General features: G+C 31.9%; 1 long non-coding RNA gene and 1 pseudogene across 1 annotated transcript; one reads left to right on the top strand and one right to left on the bottom strand.

The window, feature by feature from the left end:
• Nucleotides 1-10141: 10141 nt before the first annotated feature.
• LOC134253354 (excitatory amino acid transporter 1-like) lies at nucleotides 10142-22858 on the bottom strand (annotated as a pseudogene).
• On the top strand, nucleotides 17908-18827 carry LOC134253353 (uncharacterized). Its single transcript, XR_009989113.1, has 3 exons — nucleotides 17908-18089; nucleotides 18339-18448; nucleotides 18770-18827. It is a non-coding gene; the product is annotated as an uncharacterized LOC134253353 (long non-coding RNA).
• Nucleotides 22859-23629: the final 771 nt, after the last annotated feature.

Raw genomic sequence — 23629 nt, 5'->3', positions numbered from 1 at the left:
TAGTTTGTCTCTTAGCTTAAAAATTAATTTACAACAGAAAAGCTTTTAAATTGTTCAAATAGTATGCATGCTCTTTCTTGAATAGAAAACTTTGAGTTTTTTGTTATTTTGAATAAAATCCCCATAAAAGTTTAGAATAAAGCTTCCTTCATTAATGATATTTTTATCACGTTTCATTTAAAATTTAGTAAACAAATGTAGTCAATAAAATGGTGCTTTAATGAACATTATTAACATTAACAATGTTTGGTGATATTCTTTGGCCTTGAACTCTTTAGAAAATACCCTTCTTTACATCTTTTCTAATGTTAATTACTAAATAATTCTTTATACGCGTTTGTAATTTTATTTCTGTTATTATGAGAGTTGTTAGAGTATAATTAACGAAAGGCTATAAACTACTTCAGGTGTGAAAATCATATAATGGATCTTTATATGTCCAGGTAGATCAATTTTGAACAAACACTGTTCGGAATCAGTATGTATAAACGATTATAGATGTAAGTTTATTTTCGTTCATTTTATTAATAAGAGCATGAAGAAGATGAACATTAAATGTGCAACTTTTTATTAGGCAATATGATTCTTGTAGTCAATTTTTATTTTACGTAAAACATCAAGCATGGTACATTATGTTAATTCACAGGGGAAAAAAGTAAAGAATATGTATCAGCCCTCAGATGCGACAGATAAGTATTGAAATTCATTTAAAAAATAACTGAGTTTCTAAATAAAATTTTATGATCCCTTAGTGCACACTTCAGGTTTTCAGATATTTTCTGCTTATTGTTCACCAATGTTAAATATCTGACAGTATTTCTAATATACAATTTCTCTCATAAAAATTGAAAGAGTAGTTTACAAAAAAGTAATTTAAAATATACATTGACTTCATGGTTTTGAAAAGATAATAAAAATAGGCTGATGGTTTTCATTTCAACTAACTGTGAGCAGAGTAATGAAATCTGACAAATTAATAAGTGTTCATATAATACCAATTGTATTTCCAAATTGCACCGTGAAAACCTAGAAAGATAATTGACATATAAAACTTTCATTAACGTGCAGTTATGTGACATGTGACATATTCTCAGACTAATCAACAGAGTTACGTAATACTTGAAAGAAAGACGATCTGCAGAGATGATGTACAATTGATCCTATTTTGTCGTAATTTCCCCAAATTTCAATCATGCGTACATGTATACAGCATTGCCAAATTTGTTGTTTTAAGATCTATATTCAAATATAATTATGTTAAGGTTTATAATCAAATATAATTAGCAAATATAAAGAAAATGGTGCTGAAAAAAGGTTTTGCCTTTTGCATTATTAGCATCAATATCTTACCTTAGGCACTCACCTTTTTAGAACTTCCCTTTTGGTGTAGAACTTTACCAGACCGTTTCAATAAAGGATAACCTCCCGGGGTTACTTATTAAAACCGAGTCCCGATGTATAAAGATATCGAAGCTTTAAATGCATTTTCATGTTTCATTTACCATTGGTCAAGAACGTGTGACACATTATTCAAGATTTGAACACAGAACAAAATTTAATTCCCTTTTATAATACGAATTTCGATAATGCTTTTACTCAAAAACAGGTATGCACCGCACAAAGATTTAGGTGAACATCATCCGTGAAGTTTTTATTTTACAAGAATATTTTTCCTTCATTTCTTCTCGCAAAATATTCTAATTCTAGATCATCTCTTTCATAAAGCAATTCTGAAAATTTAATGCTGTATAAATAGTATCGCTTAAAAATTAATACAACTTGCTTTTTAGAAAAGTGTCCAGTAAAAATGTGAATAGTAAAATTCTTTAAATGTCTTTCGATACATGTTAATCGGGAATGAATTAATAATGATTATTTCGATTTTTCGGTTGTTACATTTTTAACCCCGATGAGTTTGAATCAGATACCACAGAGTAAGACACAGAGTAAGACACATCTGTCCCATATTTGAATATTTTCCTAGAAAATTACATTAGTTGTTATCTCATAGCAAACTTTATGAAAAACGTGATGACGTGATGACGTTGACCTTTCAATCGTCAAATTAACTTACTTATGCAAGAATAAACCTTTTTACCTGGATGCGGGGTTTATATCGCCCAGTTAATTCTATACGCAAGCGCATAATATACATGTACATGTGCAGATAAATAATATCTAAATCAAGGTAAACTATGGACAAACACGTTGATGGAACAAAAATATCAGCAATCTCGTTTAAAGTAATTATTTCGTTAGTAATATTTTCGAAAAAATGACTTTGTCGACAAATACAGTCTCTCGTTATGTCAAATAATGAGTGATTTCTTATACTACTATTAGGCCATTATTTGCACACTGTGTTGTCGAGGGATTTTTCCATTATCTAACAACTAAAATAAGGAGCACAAGGCTTGGGATGCCCACTACTCCATGGCCTCTGATTCAACACCTGATGTATTTTTGTTGATCTACGTCGACTAGTAGCATGCAGAACATTTTTTTTTGTAGATAGTAACACAGAATATCTGGAACAATTACCAGAACGAGCTATTTCTTAAAGCGCTTTATGCATGAGCACACTAAGAAAAAATTGACTAATATAATGTACAATGTACGTCGGAGGGGCTTGCAATTTTTGCGTAAATATAATTCTAGTGTAAACGACGAACGAAAACAAACTGAACATTTTTCTTTTAAAATCCACTAAACAAAAAAATCTTGAACTGAGTAAAACACGTTTATCTCTTAAATCACCTGAGGTCGGATCAGATGCGTTGGAAGAGAAATCATCCCTTGTAATTGAAGATATTTATCATTTTTATTGTTTTCGTCACCATTTTATGTACGTAAATCCAGTTACATGCACGAGGGTTGTCAGGTAAAATCGTGGACAAGTTGTCTAGTATGAAAAATAATCATCATTGTGTTCTAAAATTTTAACTACTCTTTAGCACATATATTATGAATATACAGAGCAGATTTCAAATAGATATATGCATGAATAAACAAATTGTGATATTTTATGTTATGTACTGTATCGCCCTACGGCGCACGGATAATAACGTCAAAGTGTCTAAAACAGCGTATCGTTTCATCTTTTCTGAAAATAAAGTTGGATAAGTCCCACTTAAATTTAGAAATTCCATTGATTTACGAGGGGTTATCAAAAAGTTCGTGGACTAGCGCCATAAAATTAAAACCGCTTTAGGTATATGAATGAATTTTAGAACATCTAGTTATCATCATCTTTTCTATCTATAGAGTAAATCACAGATCACAAATTTTATTTTTTAATAAATTAGTAATGTTTTTGTAAACAATGGTATGTCCATGCGGCGCAACCTCGAAACTACGTTTTTTTTTCGACCTAATTGTAGCTAAGAAAAATTATTATGGTATGAACATTTGACATCCAAATATCTCGTTAATTCAGGTATGTGTTGGGACACTGTTGTTCCATAAAATAGTAAATTTTTACCTCATTCTGGAAGTTCTATGAAATTTTATCGTAAATTTTATATGGAGTATCCAAACAAATATTGCCTTGAAAATGACGTCAAAAGGGGGTAAGGGTTTCCTTTTTCAACATTCTATAAAGTTTTGCCCCTAGAAAAACTGGTACACACCTAGAAGAATGTTTAAACTGGCTACGGAGAAATAATATGCATCAATATAACTTGTTTTTAATGCTAAAATAGATTCAGAGAGAAAAGGAATGCACAGTTGATTTCGATTTGAAGTCAAGGTGTGAAAAATCAATCACGTCAAAAAATGACGTTGATCATGTGTTGTAGATTTTGAACTCCAAAAAGCAAAATATGCTGGCAGAATCAAGTGAGAATCTCTTCCATTGTCTTAATCCATTTGGAATATCATATGCTTTGAAAGCCGCTGTTCATGACATTGTATAGTCATATAAACAAGACGGATTGAAGTCCTTCCTCAGCTCCAGGGAATCTCATCAAAATAGGTGAATGAGGTACAAAAAACAGACATTGAAAAACAATGACGTTGTCAGACGTCATAAAACTAAACGGCGACTGCGCCGGGTGATGCTACAATGTCGTTTGTATTTCATAATAATTTGGGAAATAATGAACGTATCAAGCTAAAATTTTCAATATTTGTTTATTTTTTGTTGTTTAATGTTCTTTAAAAATTTCGTAAGCTCAGACTATATAGTACTAATTTTATAGCCTCAGTCCACGAACTTTTTGATAACCCCTCGTACATACAAGAGTGTCTATAACCACTTAAGGAACCAATGTGGCACACACATGCGATCTTCTGAAGATTTATTGACAAGATACTGACAGTATTCTCACCATCAGTCAACTAACAGAGAATCTCATATCGACGGTCGACAGTGACAGCGTCTTTTGCTTTTACAATGGCAGTCTGTCCATATGTTTTGTACTACCTGGGGACTCGATCAAAAAGACTTCGCTAGGAAAACTTCCATTTCATTTATGTATTACAGATCTGGTGATATTTTTCATATTTTCTTTTTCTCTATTCATTTAAAGTCTTTTAAAGTGTCATTACAACATCCTAATCTAAAAGAACTGCGCTTTGCTGCGCTGTAATGTCATCAAACGTCGCCATTTTTCGTGTATTGCGTTGAGTTATGTCCAAGACATGATGTAGTTACGATATCGACACATTACTTTTTTATAGTTAACTATAATATTTCCCTATGCTTGTATGTTTATTACAATACTTTCTGTTTTAAGAAGTCTTCGTTACTGTCAATATCCACGATTTCGTGCCGATATCGAATCATGATTGTTCAAAGAATTATGGTTTCCATCTATAATATTAGTACATATTTATTATGTTTTTAACATGTGTTACTTGAAAACTATATTTTCTAAAACTTTCCCTGTAGTGTCGATATCGTCGATATCGACGATGTCGTCTCGATATCGAATCATGTTTGCTCAGCCCTTGGTTAATACCCTGTTACTTTGTGTATTTATGTTTAATTCATTTATTTTTACGAAGATTGTACCTGCCATCGGTATCGTCGATATCGACGATATCGCATCGATATCGAATCATGATTGTTAAAACATATTACTTTATCAACCTTGACCCTAATACAAAATCTTTATATTTACATATCCCATGACAATAAGTTCTGCGTTTCCTCATGCAATGCTTGTGCATATTTACTTCCTGATTAATAAGTTTACCCTAATGTCGATATCGTCGATATCGAAGATATCGTATCGATATCGAATCATGATTGTTAAGACATGTTTAACAACTTTTACCCTCGCCCGATATCTTACTCTAATCCTAATCTAAAACTATAACAACCACTAACCCTTAACTTATCATAATTTAATTTCATATTCATGCTAAAAATGAATAAATCTGACATCACCTGTGACCTTGTAAAACTATTTTATACCTCACTGTGAAAATAAATTCTACAAATAGGATCGATATCGATACGATATCGTCATGGTATTGTCTATATCAACGATATCGACATAACACAAAGTCTCATATATGGTACCAAGTATTTCAAATCAATAGTGCTCATCACGATCGATATCGATACGATATCGACATAATATTGTCGATATCGTCGATATCGACATCAAATTCGTTCTTGGACATGTATGATTGCGTTTACCTCATTCCCAATTCGAATGCTCGGGAAACTATTCAAAATAAACCAAATGCTTTGAATCCTAATTTTATGCATTGAAAACTTTTATTTACGAATTAAGATTTGTGTTTTCTCTAATATTTTTACCGTGCGCCGTAGGGTCGTACCTTGTGCACATTCAAGCAGAATAAAATCTTTATTCTTGTATATATATTATCAAAAACCCCACTTTAATATGATGAATAAACATTTACTGAAAATTTCAGCTTAGTGCGCTCATTACTTTTCGAGACACACTTTGTCCATGATTTTACGGGACAACCCTCGTAATATGAAGGTTTTTTGATTTGAGAAATATCTTGAAAATTTTGTCATGGAAAAGTCGCTTACAGTGTATGACATTGGTAACATTGAGAGAAACAATCATAATTTTCAGCGATCTCATAAAAAAGATCATCTGGCATACATTTAAAACGTATGATATTGAATCAGTTATCTTTTCTTGTCACTTATAATGTACCAGTCGATAAAAATAAATGGTAGACAGTTTCCTTCAATATGTTCTCGGAACCTTGAAGTGAACGTTGCCTGACTTTCAAATAAGACGGTCACCTTAAAAACTGAGGCCCTTTTTCATGGTAGACATGGCACGATAAAGATCTCTCACGACTCAATAGTTTAAGTGCCCAGTAAAGGTCAAAATTTGAAGCCCCTTACCGGAATATGGCAATATCTCTTTATGAGTGAAATATTTGAACAGGACGTAAAACTGCATACATTCAATCATTCAATCATTCTTAGAATGGCTTGTGTAAAACTTTCTGTAGATCCCTTCTCAATCCTGTGCGGTGGTCAGACATACAACTTTACGAAAAGTGATGGACACTATAAAATTATTAATGCAAGGAAATTTTCGTTAATCAACAGAAATAAAAGTCATACAATAAACCTACCTTCCTCAATTTCAATGTTTAGTTTGAATAAAATTTCAATTCTAAAAAAAACTATTATTTTATCCTTTCAAAGATGCAACTGAATAAGCGTGTTAACTATTTTCTTCGTAAAACAGAGAGGACACATGCAAAATGCACAGGATGAACAAAAAATATGAACGTAAACATTTACAAATAGGGGGATACATAAACACATAAGATAATAAAGAATAAAATTGATTGACATATTTGTAAATACTTCTAGAAAAAAAGCACGACGTAGTTACAAAAATATATGCATGGTACTTTATGTTGTTAAATGAAGTTACCATCTCAAGTGATTCAGTCTTGAAGTAAAGATTGATAAAATATTGTTATTACTTTTTCTGGGCAAGGAAATGCGTACAGATCCATTGTATAACGTCTGTAGAAGGATTTCTTTCAAGATTCCAAACTCTCTTATCAGAGTATCTATGAACCTTAAATTTTATTCAGTGGTATAGAAGGATTTGCGGATAAGAGATTACCACTCTTCAATATTACAGAAAGAATTACAGTATCCATGTTTTGCTCTGGGGAACCAGAAAACTGTGTCTGATCTAAAAGTAAAATAGGAAGTCATAATAGCACTATGTAACAAAGAGTCTGTGAAAGTCCTATTAAATGTCATTCAATGGTATAAGAGGAGTTGCGGATAAGAGATAGGTAAGCCAAAGCGAAACAGACGGATGAACATACAGACAGAGGGACGGACATCACGATTACTATATACCCCCCTACTTTTGGAGAAAGGGCTATGATAATTATAACAATCAAAAGAGCTTTAAATTATTCATTTTTAATTATTTTGATAATTTATCAAAAAAAAAAATAATAAAATAAAAAATAAAAAAATAAGAAGAAGAAGAAAAGAATAAGACAAGGACGTATTTGTTTGATAAGCCTGTTTTGTAGGACTGGTTTGTTTTAGATACTAAAATTTCATCGTTTCAGCATTACAGCTGTCACATAAATATTTTTTGACAATTGACATTAGTCTGATTTTTAAAAGTACATTTGTTTATGCCGTACACATTCATCGAGTATAACGTAACCATGATTAAAAGGGAAATAATCAGAACAATTGAGATCTTTCATCTTTGATAGCAAGGACAGATAAGCGTTTGTGTGCTTTCCTAAATACCTCAAATATTAACAATTAAGTTTGCATATTATGTAAAAGTGGACTTAAGTCGCATCAAAGTTTGAAACATTGACAAAAAATATAAAATATACCGTCCGTACAGTATGTAAAACTGGACAAAAAGTCTTGGGGAACAATGTGATAAGTAAAAACACTAAAAATGATTACATGCAAAACGTGTATAAGTCCATAGGTACAATTATGTGATAAGAGATTTCTTCTGAAAAACAATAGATTAAAAATGCTTTTATTTAATAATCCTTAATCACAGCACTTAAAACATTTTACTGTTTTTATCTATATCATATGTATATACATACTTATATGAACATGTTTATACACATAGTTATGATAATTTCTTAGTAAATCTCTGAAATTATGCATTTTGATAATTATGGTTTTTTTTAACATTTATTTATGTACTTTTACAATAATTCATCCAATCCTTTCATCCTTTATTTGCTTAAATTACATGTATACTGTAATATTTACATTTTTAATTGTTTTCTCTTACACAACTCTTTGAAAGTTAGATGAGGTTATTTCTTGATAACTAAACCTGAGTACAGATAAAACAAACTGAAAGGATAGAAGTCACATATGCATGCCAATCTCGTGCAACTCTCTCATGTCAGTGGGCGGGGACTATTGAAATTGACAAGGGAAACCTCGTGCATTTTAGATACGTTAGACATCATTTTTTATCTATAGTGTCAATTTTATTTCTCGCTCCATGATACACAGGACGGGAATTCAAATCTCGGTCGCCTTGACTTAGTCGACAAAAAATGAGTGACAACTATTCCTTCACCATATACCCTAGGCACGTGAAGTGAAATTTGTGGGTGATTCGGATGAGACCCTTTTGAAATGGAGGGCCTGTGACACGACAGGCGTTGGCACGATAAATATTGCTCAGTGCTTTATGGCCCTGTGTGCCGAGTAAAGGTCAAAATTTGAAGCCCTTCACAGGTACATGGTGACGTCTCTGCATGAGTGAAAAATTCTCGAATGGGGCGTAAGACAACGTACAATCTGTCATCGATCAATTTTATTTTCCAATTAATATAATGAATCACTGTCGAATGTCTTTGGTATGCCAGGGACATCAACGACAGTAGGAAACTTGGGGAAGTTATGTATAACACGCTTCGCCCCGACTTTTCTTGATACTTAGACCTACATATACACACACACACACAAAAACTAAAGGGTGATTCCGTAAATAAGGCAGAGTATATTTTGCATTTATAATACGATTTCTTCATTTTTTCTCTTTGAACTTAAATGAAAAGAGAATATGAAATTTATATAATTTAAGAGATTTTCCATATGATCTTTATAACATAACATGTAACCAATGCAGCCAAAGTTATAGTGAAAGCCCTACACTATATTGTTCCTTATTCTAACATTGGAGTTTATTCACATCTTTTGATTTACAAATAGACATGTGATACCCAAGAACATGAAAACTGCTTTGCTAAAAATTTAATCAAGTTTAATTCCTTATCACCTTTTTGGTTATGAAAAAAATATACATGCATTGTTACAACGCGAAATGTAATAACAACGCAAAATGTAATAAACCTGGATTATTACATTTTGCGTTATTACATTTTGCGTCGAGATCAACGCAAAATGTAATAAAAGTACAAATGAATAGGTTTTTTTTTTTTAGGACTCATTGCATTTGTCTATAAAAATAAAATAAAACAAAAGCACACTGTTCAATACCCCCAAACAACCCTGCCCACAGATGCACGTTTCTAATTTGCAACACCTATGATTTGAAAAAAATTATTAAACTGATTTCAAATACTAGTACATGTAGCTAATTAAATCAATATATTATAAAATTAATTAATTGAAAGAAATTGCATATATCTTTTCTTTTTTTATTTTGTTTTTATCGGCCACTACACTATTGAAAATTGTACTCAATCTGGCTGACCAAAAATAAATAGTGTTATTACATTTTGCGTCTTTGCCTTTTTGCTAAATCTCGACGTAAGATGTAACAACGAAATATGTAATAATCCAGAAATTATGTCATTACATTTTGCGTTATTACATTTTGTGTTGATATGGACGCAAAATGTAATAACGCAATATGTAATAATCCTCAAAAGTGTGTTGTTACTTTTTGCGTTATTACATTCTGCGTTTATTTCGACGCAAAATGTAATAACGCAAAATGTAAAAATCCAGGTTTATGACATTTCGCGTTGTTATTACATTTCGCGTTGTAACAATGCATGTAATATAGTACGAAAAAAATTCACCTACAAACTCAACCTAGAATATAAAATATAGTTATATGATTATTACATTGCGTATATTTCTTTCCCTACAACACATGCAGCCAATAACTGCAAAATAGAATATACTTTTACATAGATTTTAGATTTTATCTGAGTTAACAATGAGTTCCATTTTCAGCTCTGGAATCGTTTTGATATCTTCTTTCTGTAAGTTGCATTTCTGTCTACAGAAATGATCTGTGATACCAGCGCAGATAAAATGACTTTCAACATTTGCCCCTGTTCTAAGTCGGTCTCTATGGAAAAAAAAGTAACTGAATGAACATTAATTATTTCGGAAGTTCTATGTTACATACAATAACGTCGTCAGCAAATAAAATTTATCATAAATTTAATTTGAATGCTGACTGACGTTTTTCTTACTAAATGTTAGGCCATTGTTTACACACTGAATTGTTGACGGATGTATTAGTATTACTTACAGAAACCATTCAACAGCAAACAAGATAGGAACCTCGTGAACTGGAATATTTATAGCGGAAAGTATCATGACGACAGTAACTATACTAGCACTGGGCATGGCTGGTAAGGAAAGTGTTGAAAACGCTGCCAAAAATCTGCAACGATATTTTGAAACGTTTGGGAAAACGAATTTAAAAATATGAATACACCTCTCTTTACTAAATATTTACTGAAATCCACGGGTAATAATTTTTCAACACACGAGACTATGAAGTGGAATGGATCCAAATTGCATTTCTATTAGACCTCGCTTTGATATAAAATATATACCCTATTATTATGACTTTTCCAAATGTCAGTGTATACCCGGAATATTGTGCAATGAACATAGAAGCAGCTGAAATAAACAGGGCACTGCCATCTCCATTTGATGTGCAACAAAGAGGTATGACAAAACGCGTGATCCTTCTCAGTCTCTATTTTGATAACATTTTCGCATGCATGCAAAAGATCTGGCATTGCAAGAGCCCTGAAAAATAAAAGTTTTAGATTCATCATCGGTTTATTTGCTTCGATTCCTAGAAAATATTTATGATTTTTTTAAAATTGGAAAATAAACACAAATCTTAAAATAATGCACTTTTTCTTAACTGTTTTGGAGTACTTAGATGTAAGTATGAATTAAAACACACGGGGATTTGAGTATGTACAATGTTAGAGGCATATATATCGCTAAATTTGTAATAAAACGTATACTTACGAGGACCCGAAAGAAAATCCTATCAGCCAAGCCCGCTTTACACTTAGGATATGTTTGTAGGGATTTTTTCGAGTAAAAGCAAAATATATGAGTGGAAGAACAATGGCCTGGCTGAAAACAAGCCCCAAGGTGACTGTCAAAACGAAATATCCCAGGCTGACAAATGTCTCAGTGACGTCACGAGCACCTGCTAGGGATGCAGCTGTAAGACTTATCACGCCTATAGGAGTTAGCCTGTAAAAACCATTACCTTTAAAAATGATTTCATGTTGTACGTTTCATGAGGACAGTTTGATTTCATCTTATATGTAACGGCGACATTCAGTTATTAATGTCAGTTATTTGTTCCTTTGATGTCAAAATTGAATATACTTGTTGTCAAAGATATCAAAAATACCATTAGCGTACGTAATATACAATCAAAGTAATTTACCAGATAAACCATCTAAGAATTTGCAACACAATTTCAGCGCTCATGGCAAAGAAGTCAATAAATGTTTTGACTTTTTCTTTAATTCTCCCAGCAGCAATCCCAATGAACAAGCAAGCCAATATCAGTCCTACATTTGGGAAAAAACACAAGAAGCTAAGTGTTCGGCTATTTATTTGGTAGGGCAACTGCTTTAGTTTGAATTTATCAAACTATATTTCTTAAAATGAATCAAAGATTAGAAACAATGCAAAAGATTTAGTGAGATAACATTTGATTTGAATTTCTTACCAAGTATGTTTGGTCCATCTGATTTTCCTACAATCTTGACCATCTCCAGATTTTGTTTTACATCTGCTGTGGCATTAGTAGAATTACTAAGATCCTTTGATTCGCTCCAGACAATTTTAGACTGGAATTGTGTTTGTGTTTTGCGAAAGGCTGCCTCTACTAAGTTATCTGGTATGATATTTCTGTCAAATCATTTTAAAGTAAACATATACGTTCATGAGACGTATGTGTACTATATACATACCCACTTATAGGTTGTTTTTATGTCCCACTTATAGGCAAGTCAAAAAAGATTAACATTTTACTGGACGGCGGTGAAATGTCGGGACATAAGGCATTTATGCATTTTAAAATTATGCATAAAGTACAAATATGAACACATTTGAATGATTTATTTCATCTTAAGAATGTAAGAATGTACCGACTTATAAGTGGGTCAATTGCAAAATGAAAACTTAACGGCTTTGATAAAATGAACACCTATTTCCTGGCTATGAGAACAAATGCAAGTTTATCATCCCCCAGGACAACAACTATTTCTCGAGAAGCAGCCTCGGGAAATAGTTGCTTTGCTGGGGGAATTCACTTACTCTTTTTCTCAGAGCCAGGAAATGGGAGTATTGTATTAAATGAATGATTTTTTAAACCACTAATACCTAAGTAAATCTGCGAAAACGTCTTGTGCCTGAATTTTGTTGACCATTATTTTTTCGTTGTGTACAATATTGACTCGTCCTAAAAGTGAAAATACATATTTAAGGTAAACCTTGAATACTAAAATTATGTCTAGTATAAGTATATATCTCTACAAAACGTGTGAATCATCCTTTACATCATACATTTTAAACGATTTGGCTTCACTATCAATTACATCCAATAGAGAATCAAATGATTTATTTGGTTTGCTATAGAAGGATTTTGATTAAGCACACTTCTGAAAGGATTTAAAGCAATGGATTTTTATGTTCGCCCATTTCCTTTATTACAAATATAACAAATGACCAGTCACGGTAACCTAGTGGTAGAGCGTTCGCTTCGCGATCGGGAGGCCCGGGTTAAATTCTTGTTCACGGAGCCGCTTCAAACCTAAGACGTAAACATAGGTAGTGACTGTTCCCTCGCCAAGCGCTCGGCAAAAGAAGTGAAAGTCACGGGTCTTTCTGGTATGACCTTAAAATGTAGGTCCCGTGTCACCGTAGGCTTTGGCACGATAAAGAACCCTCACTGTTCAATGGCCCTGAGTGCCAAGTATAGGTCTAAATTTGAAGCCCTTCACCGGCAAACGGTGACGTCTCAATATTAGTGAAAAATTCTCGAGTGCGATGTTAAGCAATATACAATCAATTAATCATCATGATTATAACAAATGATTTGTTTATAAATTGGGCATGATTACATATGTGTTTTCCTTTCAAAGGTATTGTATGTAAGTATAAAACTAATAATTGGAACCTAATAAATTTCACGACTTGAACTTGGCTAAATTAGTAAATTTTTTTTTCACATAAAATGCAATTTTAGAAATATTTTCCAGCAAAGGAGAGCTCACTAATTAGAAAAAAAGGTCAACTGAGATTTTTGGCATTTTTGTGATATCATTATAATTATTTCGAGATACCTTGAAACAAATATTTTGTCTGTAATTTTTACCTGGTTTAATGATATAAATAAGTGTTATAGCAATAATACATCCCATCAAATTCGTAAGCAATATGTATGAGATAGATATCAGTCCTACTCTTCCGTTAGATTTTAGGTCTGACGAAGCCGTACCTACAAGAAAATAAACGTTAGTTTATGTATGTAATTGTGTTTTATTTCAAAGCATCACTTTTAGTAGTAACATGTAGTCTCACCATCCGATAAAAGTATTTTGTCTTCAATAAGCTATTTAAAGAAGTTTTTTTTACTTATTTTAAATCACTATACCATCTACATTTATACAGGTATATGAAATATCAAATAATTTTGATTAAAAAAACATATTAAGAAAGTTTGATTTTTTTCAACCCTCATTCATTGATATTTCAAGGTAAGTGGGATAAACATCAATATTATACTTTCATGTAAATTAGTTCAGTCTGATTGGTCAAGAAACATTTTAAAAAAACACTATTAAACGATGAAGAATGAAGCCACGCCCTCCAGCGTAGCAACAGTCAACATTGCTTGACGACGGGTGGTATTCCGAAAAATAGCGACTGCACAGAATTTATGCGCGTACGGTTCACTGTTATATGTATTTGTTCAAAACATTCAGTTTAATATAATCAATATATTACTTACTGTTTATGATACTGGTTACAATGAGGGGAACAATCATCATTTGTAGAGACCTCATGAAAAGATCGCCTGGCATACCTTTGAAATGTATGAATTTATACCAATAAAGTTTTATTAACCATTTTATAATAGTTCATTAAAATATGCTACATTCTGAGAATGACTGGTGACAATTTTCTTTGGATGTCCCTCTACCTTGTCTCGATCCTACTGCACGTTTTCTGTTACTCCAAACCCAGTGAAATTATGAGAAAGATGTATAAAAATGTATTTGATATAACACCTAATGCAAAATGTATCCTTTATGTTATATTATGACCATTTATGACAGTCCTATATATTGTTAGCTTAAAATAAAAATAAAATATAAAAAAGCAGAACATTGTTACATAATCAATGAAATATATACATCATCAGTAGAATTGTTAAATGGCGTAAACATCTCGAGTGATCACACTAGTGTTAAGGCTTTCCATAGCTTAAAATGCGTTTAAAACGTAGTTCACTGCATTGCAAGGTCGAGTATGAGATTTATTTTATGTTATGTACATTAAGTAGGACAAATTCATATAGAGAGTTCTCAAGGCTATATATATACTGGTATATTTCCATTATATAAACATACAGAGAACAGATATCTTCAATTCTGTATGAGGTTTGTCAGACTTCAGAGGTCAATACGTGACCTTGATCTCTATCGGTAAACATTGTACATACATTATGAAAAAGATGAATTCCTCTACTTGCTTTTCATGTATAAAAAATGAACAAAGTAAGCAAGTTAAATAATAATTATTTTATTTATAATGTATCCCCTGCTGACCGGTCACATACCCCGTGTGCTCCTTGTCATGATCAGGTCCATTCAGTGTATAAACAATGGACTAACAATTAGTATGAAAAACGTCAGTCAGCATTTGACTGAATGTAAATTGTATTTGCTGACAAGGTCATTGTATCGACCATAGAACTTTCGAAATGATGACTTTAAACTTGCTTGTCAATAATTTACCTCGTTTTAGAGATTGTTCATACGTAAAGCAATCGATTGATCGATTGATTGTATGTTGTTTAAAGTCCCTCTCGATATTGTTTCACTCATATGGAGACGCCACCACTTGCCGGTGGAGGGCTACAAATTTTGTCCTATGCTCGGCACTCAGGGCCTTTGAGCAGTAAGGGATCTTTCTCCTGCCAGCACCTATTACGACACGGGGCCTCGGTTTATACGGTCTCATCGGTCTCCTTGTCCCGCAGTGGGATTCGAACCCGCGACGTAAGGATTGTCTACTAACATTGCGACTCTAGAGCAGACGCTCTAACCACTGCGCCACGCGGGCGACCCTTGAGTATTGAATCAAATAAGATATAAACACTCCGTATGCAGGTGATAAAGGTTTATTGCTGTATAATTAAGGGAAGTTGACGACAGAAAAGTTAAAGTCATCACGTTTATCATATAGCTTGGTTCTTAGATTACCATCAACGTCTTTTTCTAGTAAAATATCCATGTATGAAACAGACGTATCAAACTCTGTGGTATCTTATTTCTCAAGCTCACCAGGATATGTCGTATCGACGTAAGAATGGAAATTACCATTATTAATTGACAATACGTCGTCGATATATCTAAATGTCGAGTTGAAGGCCACAGCAAGTGTTTTCTTATATATGAATATAAAAATACGCGGGTATGTTAAGGAAGCATATAAGTCATTTTTCGGGAAATTTAGACTTTTTAAAGAAAATTAAGTTTGATAATTTAACAAAACCGCTGAGAAACGTAAACTATTATCATCTATTGCATAAAGATAAAAGAGTGTCTAACGCAACGAAGTGCACCAACACCACGGCATCACGTGACTTCTATTAATAGCGAAATTTTCCTTAATAAAAAAGCTAACAGAACAACCATACCTCGGAAATTGATAATTTCTTTGAGGAAATGATGTAACTGAAAAACATCTATTAAGCCTAAAAAGTGCTGCTAGAATCCCATTGTCCCGTCAGTAAAATAATTATTCCACACATTTGCAAAAAACCTTACCCGCTGTTTTGCATTTTTTACATATGAACCGAGATTTTTCGTAAAACCATGTTTAACTCGGGATTCTAGCAGCACTTTCGAAGTATTTTAGGAGGCAAACTTTCTATCTGTACAAATTTTATGTTTTAAAATATGCAGCTTATTGTTGTTCTAATGCATTATTTTTGTCACAAATGACAGAGAAAAGGCCGACCGGGATACGTATATAGCTGACTGTCTTCGAAAGAGAATATAATCAATGAAAATAAATTCGCATACCTGTTTATTAACTGTACTCCATATGAATTTCACAAGATATTCACGATATTTGCTTTTTAAACTCCATTTTACGTATCTTTGTACATACTGTCTTAGCCAAATTCTCTTTACACGACGTAATCAATTCCCAAGTTACTTGATGTACACATATGACGTCATCGGTGGTAGATTTTAATCAAAATGACAAAATACAGCATAACAAAGTAGGAACATTTCATTGTTGTTAATGTTTACACGTTTCTATTCATTTTCTAGAGTTAAGGTAGAGACCGATAGCAATCACGTGATAGAAAGAATTCGCATATTTGCACGTGCTGTTTTTCCGGAATTCCGCAACGCCGTCAAATAAAAGTCTCCATTTACACATTGTTGTCCCTGCTACAAGATGGCCGACGAAGCAATCGAGAAATTTCCTCGATTTAAAAGACAAATTTGACATACATATTAAACTTTACGGTTCTCGAAATTGAAACATCTTCATGAGAATCAAATTAGAGGTGAGACTGAAACCGACCATGAACATAATTTTGGTGAAACTACTCCTTGTCCAGTGTCCACTGCAGCACCACGTGGGTACACCGGTATCGATCTGTGCCAGATGTTGATTTCAATATAGACATTTAAGACCACGACCCTACAGATGTTAATTGGTATGACGGAGGAAGTAAAATTTTTGAAGAACAGATTTTTTGTTTGCTGTGTCCATGTCAGATACATAAGGTGAATATTTACGACTTTAATAATAGTATATCGATCATGGCTAAAGTGTTTGATTGTTTACGCACCTGTCTGGTACAACTAATATATTTAGCTCCAATTACCAATAACCTACTTAGATTTTTATACTTTCCTAATGCTGTTTTATTTAGCTTAAAATTAATACTTATTATATGACTAGTCTGTAACTTTTAGAATAGAAGAGCAAAACCAGACATTTATGGTGTCAGAACATGATAAAGGCCGGATTGGTAAAATTAGCAAAAATGTAAAGGTATCATACTTATCTGTGCCTAACACACAAGGTGGTGTTTAATTTAATACTCAAAAAATGGAAAAACATAATTTGCTTAAATTGTTCAAATGCAGAAATATGTAAACCATCTCTGCTTTGGATGACAGGTTATAACCCCTTTTATAAATGATAGTAGACATTTATTTGCAAATCTTTTGTCTTTTTGAACTAAAAAGCAAACTACAAAACATTGCATTGAAAAAAAAGGAAACAACTTTATGATCAAGTGCCAAAATAAAAAAATAGGGTCAGTTGAGTAGCAGGAAACAAGACTTTTTTTTTTTGCTTTATGTAGTGTTTATGTACATGTATTGTTATAAATTTATGTACAGGTATGTATTTGTTGTAAGCTCAAAAGGGCCTTGATTATAGACAGATATCATATTCATAGATTGTAAAAGAAATATTTAATGCTACAGGTGAAGCAAGCTATGGACTAGACACAGTATTCAGCTTTCTCTGCTGAAGTAATGTGACCAAATCAAGTGTCACCTGGAAAGAGGAATGTCAAGGGTGATTAACATTAACTCCAAGATAGCCATTGGTTTGTATTTTTTCCTTTCAATTTACACTTGCACATGTATCAGGGAAAATACAGAATTTTTTCCAAGGGGATGGTGAAAAGGAGGGGTTTTATAATGCATGTATTTTAAATTTAAATTTATAATTTATAATGATTTTTAATCCTTGTATTTTTTATTTACACACCATAATGTACATACAGTATTAATTTATACATGTAGAAGCATCTTTTCGAGTCAATAATTTCTAAAAGATTTTATTAATATTTCAGGAAACTTCAAGCAAAATCTGCTACAGCAAACTCAAACATAAAGTGGCATAACAAGGAATATTTATGTCTGGACTGAGAATCTAATGGAAGATCCCTGTATCACTAGTTAGGTGCTCTATTGACTTAAATACATTGTTAAATGCTTGTGTATAAACTTATAAAAAGACATATTGTAAATTGAATTCAAAACTGAATAACCAAAACAATTGTAAAATGTAAATATGTTTTCTACTTGACTGAAATTGTTTCGAATGAAACACCAAAGAATTGATATGATAATGTGAAGAAGTCAGTATTGTTAAAAAACTTATAAGTGACATGGTTTTTTAACAATACTGACTTCTTCACGTTATCATAGCTAAATTTGCAAATACTCATAAAATAGATCAAGCTATCTATTTTATTTTTATTTTATTTCAATCATGTTACAGATCCCACGGAAATATAGGATCCTTTACTAATCAAGTGTCATCTGCAGTGTTACAAAAGAGTATTGGATTTATATTAATAAGGTAATTAGGGACAAAACTAAATTTAAAAAATGGAATAAGATGTAAAAAGAGAAGTATTTTAATTCTACATATAATAGTTATGTTGTTAAAGTTGTATATGAATTGATGTGTCACTGACAGGTACATGGAGTTTTTTATTTCCACAAAAATTTTATCCTTTGGTATTAACTCTTGAACAGTTCTTGCTGAGTTTATTTCTTTTTCTTTAACCCCATGATCCTGGCCTTAGAGTGTGGCCTACATTTAGAAACTAAAATATTTTAGCTTTATCCTTCTATACCAAGTTTGTTTAATTAAGACAATTCATTAATTCAAATAATTTCCTTGGAAGCAAAAGTGCCCAGATTAATGAGGCCAATTTTATATGCATTTATTAAAAAAAAATCATGACATTATATAAAAAGGTATCTCAGAAGTGTCTTACATTCATATAGACATAGTCATACTATGTTTGCAGTGTAAGAAAGAAGTAAAACATGTGTTTTCGTTCTTTTTGTTTTAAAATATTTTGTTCTTTTCAGAAAAAAGAACTACCAGAAGGAGACAGTAAAGGCGAACGGACATATCACGCCATAAGACATGCTTCAATATCTGAATATACAGAATGAATTTTGCTCACTGCAGATCCTTGTCAAAGAACACCTTTGTTGTATTGACATAAAAACAAAGGAATTGTCAGGATTCTTGAACATGACAAAACCGACTGCATACGATGGCAATTAAAAAATGCATTCATATTCACATTGATCTTTGTTAGCCAATTAGAAAAAAAGCAAAATAGCAAGTTTATCCTATTACCATACATGTGTACATGTACTGAATGTATTCACTATATTTTATTGAACTACATCATGAGTTTAAAAATTGTACAGTATCATATACAGTTTATGGGGGGATTCCTCTAACTTTTATGAATCTGTTCGCAAAATCTTTACTTCAAAGTTACAAATTATTACCTCTGACACATTGTATGTTTTCTTAGTAAATTATTACAGTATTTTTGTAAATATGAAATGAAAACCGAATCACTCTCCATTTTCCCAGACTTTTTACCATGTGATGCTTCAGTGTATTGATATCTAACAACTGATGACCAGGCAGTCTTTGTTTTACAGTGTAATACATAGCACATTGTTATCTAAATATTTTTAAAACAAAGATAACATGCCATGGATTGATTCTGCATACAAAACTTCATAATCACTGAGTTTTCTTATTCATGTTGTACAATGTATTTGGAATAAAAAAGGAATTGTTAAAAGAAAAGTGAATTTAATTCTATTGTTGCAAAGGAAGATAATAAGACTTGTTTATTTATTTACAGAATTGGTCAAAAGAAATTGTCATTGATAATTCATCCAAGAACAATATGTATAATAAATCTACAGAGTCAATTTGAACGATATAAAGAAAAGTTCTTATCTTTTTTAATGTAAGTGCAAAAAGGTCAACCAGGTCACCATGTGTCCAGGTGTACATGTATAAATTGTTTTTTTTATATATATAAAATGTAATTTAGAAGAATATTACAAAGAATTTACCTATTTCCTTTGAAATATTTTGATTAATTCTATCTATCAAAGTCAAATTGAATGATATAAGGGAAAGTTCTTATCTTTTTCAATGTAGGAGCAAAAAGGTCAACCAGGGCAACATGTGTCTAGGTGTACATGTATAAATTGTTTTTTTGATATAAAATGTAATTTAGAAGAATATTACAAAGAATTTACCTATTTTCTTTGAAATACTTTGATTAATTCTATCTATCAAAGTCAAATTGAATGATATAAGGGAAAGTTCTTATCTTTTTCAATGTAAGTGCAAAAAGGTCAACCAGGGCAACATGTGTCTAGGTGTACATGTATAAATTGTTTTTGTGATATAAAATGTAATTTAGAAGAATATTACAAAGAATTTACTCATTTTCTGTGAAATATTTTGATAAATTCTTGATAATCTCTCTTAGTCACCATATTCTTCAAAAATGCATCCTTCTAAAGGAAGGGGGTAGGGTAAGATGTAAGATAGTAAACTTGTTCCAGGATGAATTTAAACCCCATTATGTAGTATGATTTTTTTCTGAAATTTAAGACACATATAGACTAACTATAATATGCAATAAAAAAAGAAATTTGATGGGTAATTTTTTCACAGTGGAAGCAGAAGTGGGAGACTTTGTGCAATGAATAGGCAATATTTTAACCTAATTTGACCATGCATCTTGGTAAATGTAATTCTCTTTTTTGCTTACAATGCTTGATAAATTCAAGATTGATGTCAAATATTAATCCATATAGACAGATGTTTGAATTCATATAAGACAAATGATAATTGATATAGCAATAAAAAAAATACAGCCTTTTTCATATCATATTCTTATTTTATTTTACCTTGCTTTTTCAGCTCTTCGGTGATTGTTGAAGGCTATATTAAAATTGTCAAATTTCTCTAAAAATAGCCCGATGACCTACCTTGAATTTTTGATATGATTTAGAACAAGGACTCAACACAAACATATAAAAAATTCAGAAAAATTCAATGGGTAGTTTTTTTTTGACAAGCTATCAATCTCTACCTTAAATTACATCTTTAAATACCAATATTACGAAAACCTGTGTTCTAGAATTGACGTCATCTCGCCTACTATGACGTCATAATGTAGCACTGATTTAGTCAAGGTAGAATATTTTGTATGCTTCCTTATCCCTCCTGCGTAGGTCCGCTTATAACAGAGCGCAATTGGTACCCATGGGAGTTCCAATAGATTGTTGGAATACCTGGTCTCCAAAAACCACATAGATATTGTTAATCAGAAACTCAAGCATCTCTTTGATGTCAACTTCATAGTACTTGTGTGTGTAATCAGAATGTGTTTTAACCAAATAATCTGGCAAATGACCAATGACGAGGTAAGTAAATTTACGAGGTTTTTGAATGTATAGTTGCACAGTGCTCCCTAAGTTTTTCCTTCACTTCTGCCAATATTTTAGTGAGGAGTAATGAAAGATGCTTGGTTGAACATTTACTGGAAACCGCAATGTATCTTTGTTTGTAAGGATTTTTAAGAAGTTTCGGAATCCAATATATATATATATAGGGTAGCTCAAATTCCTTTTGGCTCTGTGGTATATTAAAAATATTCAAAACTGACATTTGATTTTGAAGAAGACAAATGTGCTTTGGAAAAGTAACACTTTTACTCAGGTTGAAATTATTTTACAATAACTGACAAGTATATTTTAGGGTATTTCCCACTAAATATTGACATCTGTTTTAAAACACTTCATCATACATTTTTCCCAAGCACTTTTCAGTTAGATTGGAACTCCTCTACCATATTTCCACAAAAGATCCCAAATAGATCCCCATTAATCATCTGCGCATGTCTCTTTTATACACTTATCATGAATTCTGCTACTATCCACAGGTATGAAAAAGAGAAAATTTAAAAAGTTTATATTTTGTATATATTTTGAAAAGGCTGATTTTGAAACAGGAGAAATCAAATAAAGCTCTCAAAGTTATTTCGATATATTAGATTTTTAAAAAGATTAGAACACGTTTATTTTACAGCAGCTGTCTGACACTTTATATGCAGATTGAAATAATGTGTAAAGTTTATGACAATATCCCCATCACCACATCTCAAGTTTCCAATGACTTGATGTCATTTTTAATTATAACGCCATGCATTTGTAGTTCAGAGTAGTGAATGCACAGAGTACAATGCAATATTCTCTGGGAAACCTTATTGTATCTGCGATCTAGAATTCAGCTTAAAAGGATAAATACAAATATGGTTCTAACTTCTCTGGTCAACGAAAACGTACCGATCCATTGTATAACATCTGAAGAAGGTCTAGCTTCACGAATTCCAAACCCGATTATAAATCCCAGAACGACTGCCAAAAACGTCAACACAAAAAGAAGTTGTCCTCGTAAGATTCGCTGAATATTTGGTATACAGGATCGTCTCTTGTTGCTGCTTACTTCCATCAGGTTCTTCATCTTGTATATAAAGTATGAGTATTGCTTATATTTATCACCAATTATATTACATATAGCGAGAAAATAAAAATTATGAGTTAAAACTACTGTACTTACTATATACAACAAGCATTTACGAAAGAAAAGTTTTTATATTATTCAAAAGGTATGCATGTTTTTTTCTTGAATTTAATATTTTTAAAGAGTTTGTCTGTTATTTTGAATTAAATCACCATTAAAGTTTTAAGAATGAGCAATTTGTCATTAATATGTCAATTTAACAATTTATTTAAAGTATATCATTTCATTCGCATTAACAATGTGTGTGATAGTATTACATGGATTTAGCGTCTTTGGACCCTTTGAAAAATAGCCTGCTCAACATATTTTCCAATGAAAAGATGTTTTTAGCATTTGTAATTTATATGCTCTTCAGAGAGTTTTTATTGTATGTTTAAGCAAATGAAGAAAAAATCCTTCAATTGTCAAAACCATCCAATGCATTGCAACTTAAAATGTCCATGCAAATTGATTGTGGACAAGGTTTTGAGCAAGGGTAAATTTTCATAAATTTATTACAATTTTATCATGTTTCATTTCAAACTGTGACCAATAAATCATTGCCTCAATGTATTTTGTTTCATCCTTATCAACAATGTGTAAAGCTATTGTTGGTCCTTGGACTCTGTAAAAAACTTGCTTTAATATATCTTCTAATCTTGATGCCTACATAATTTTTAAAAGTCATAAAATGCAGGTTTAATAAGTGTGTTGACTTGCTCAGCTAATTTC

This window comes from Saccostrea cucullata, unplaced genomic scaffold, assembly GCF_032062105.1.
Source record: "Saccostrea cucullata isolate Sc308-1 unplaced genomic scaffold, CSIRO_AGI_Scuc_v1 ctg3656, whole genome shotgun sequence".
NCBI lineage: Eukaryota > Metazoa > Mollusca > Bivalvia > Ostreida > Ostreidae > Saccostrea > Saccostrea cuccullata.
This window is presented reverse-complemented; position numbering and strand designations above follow the sequence as displayed.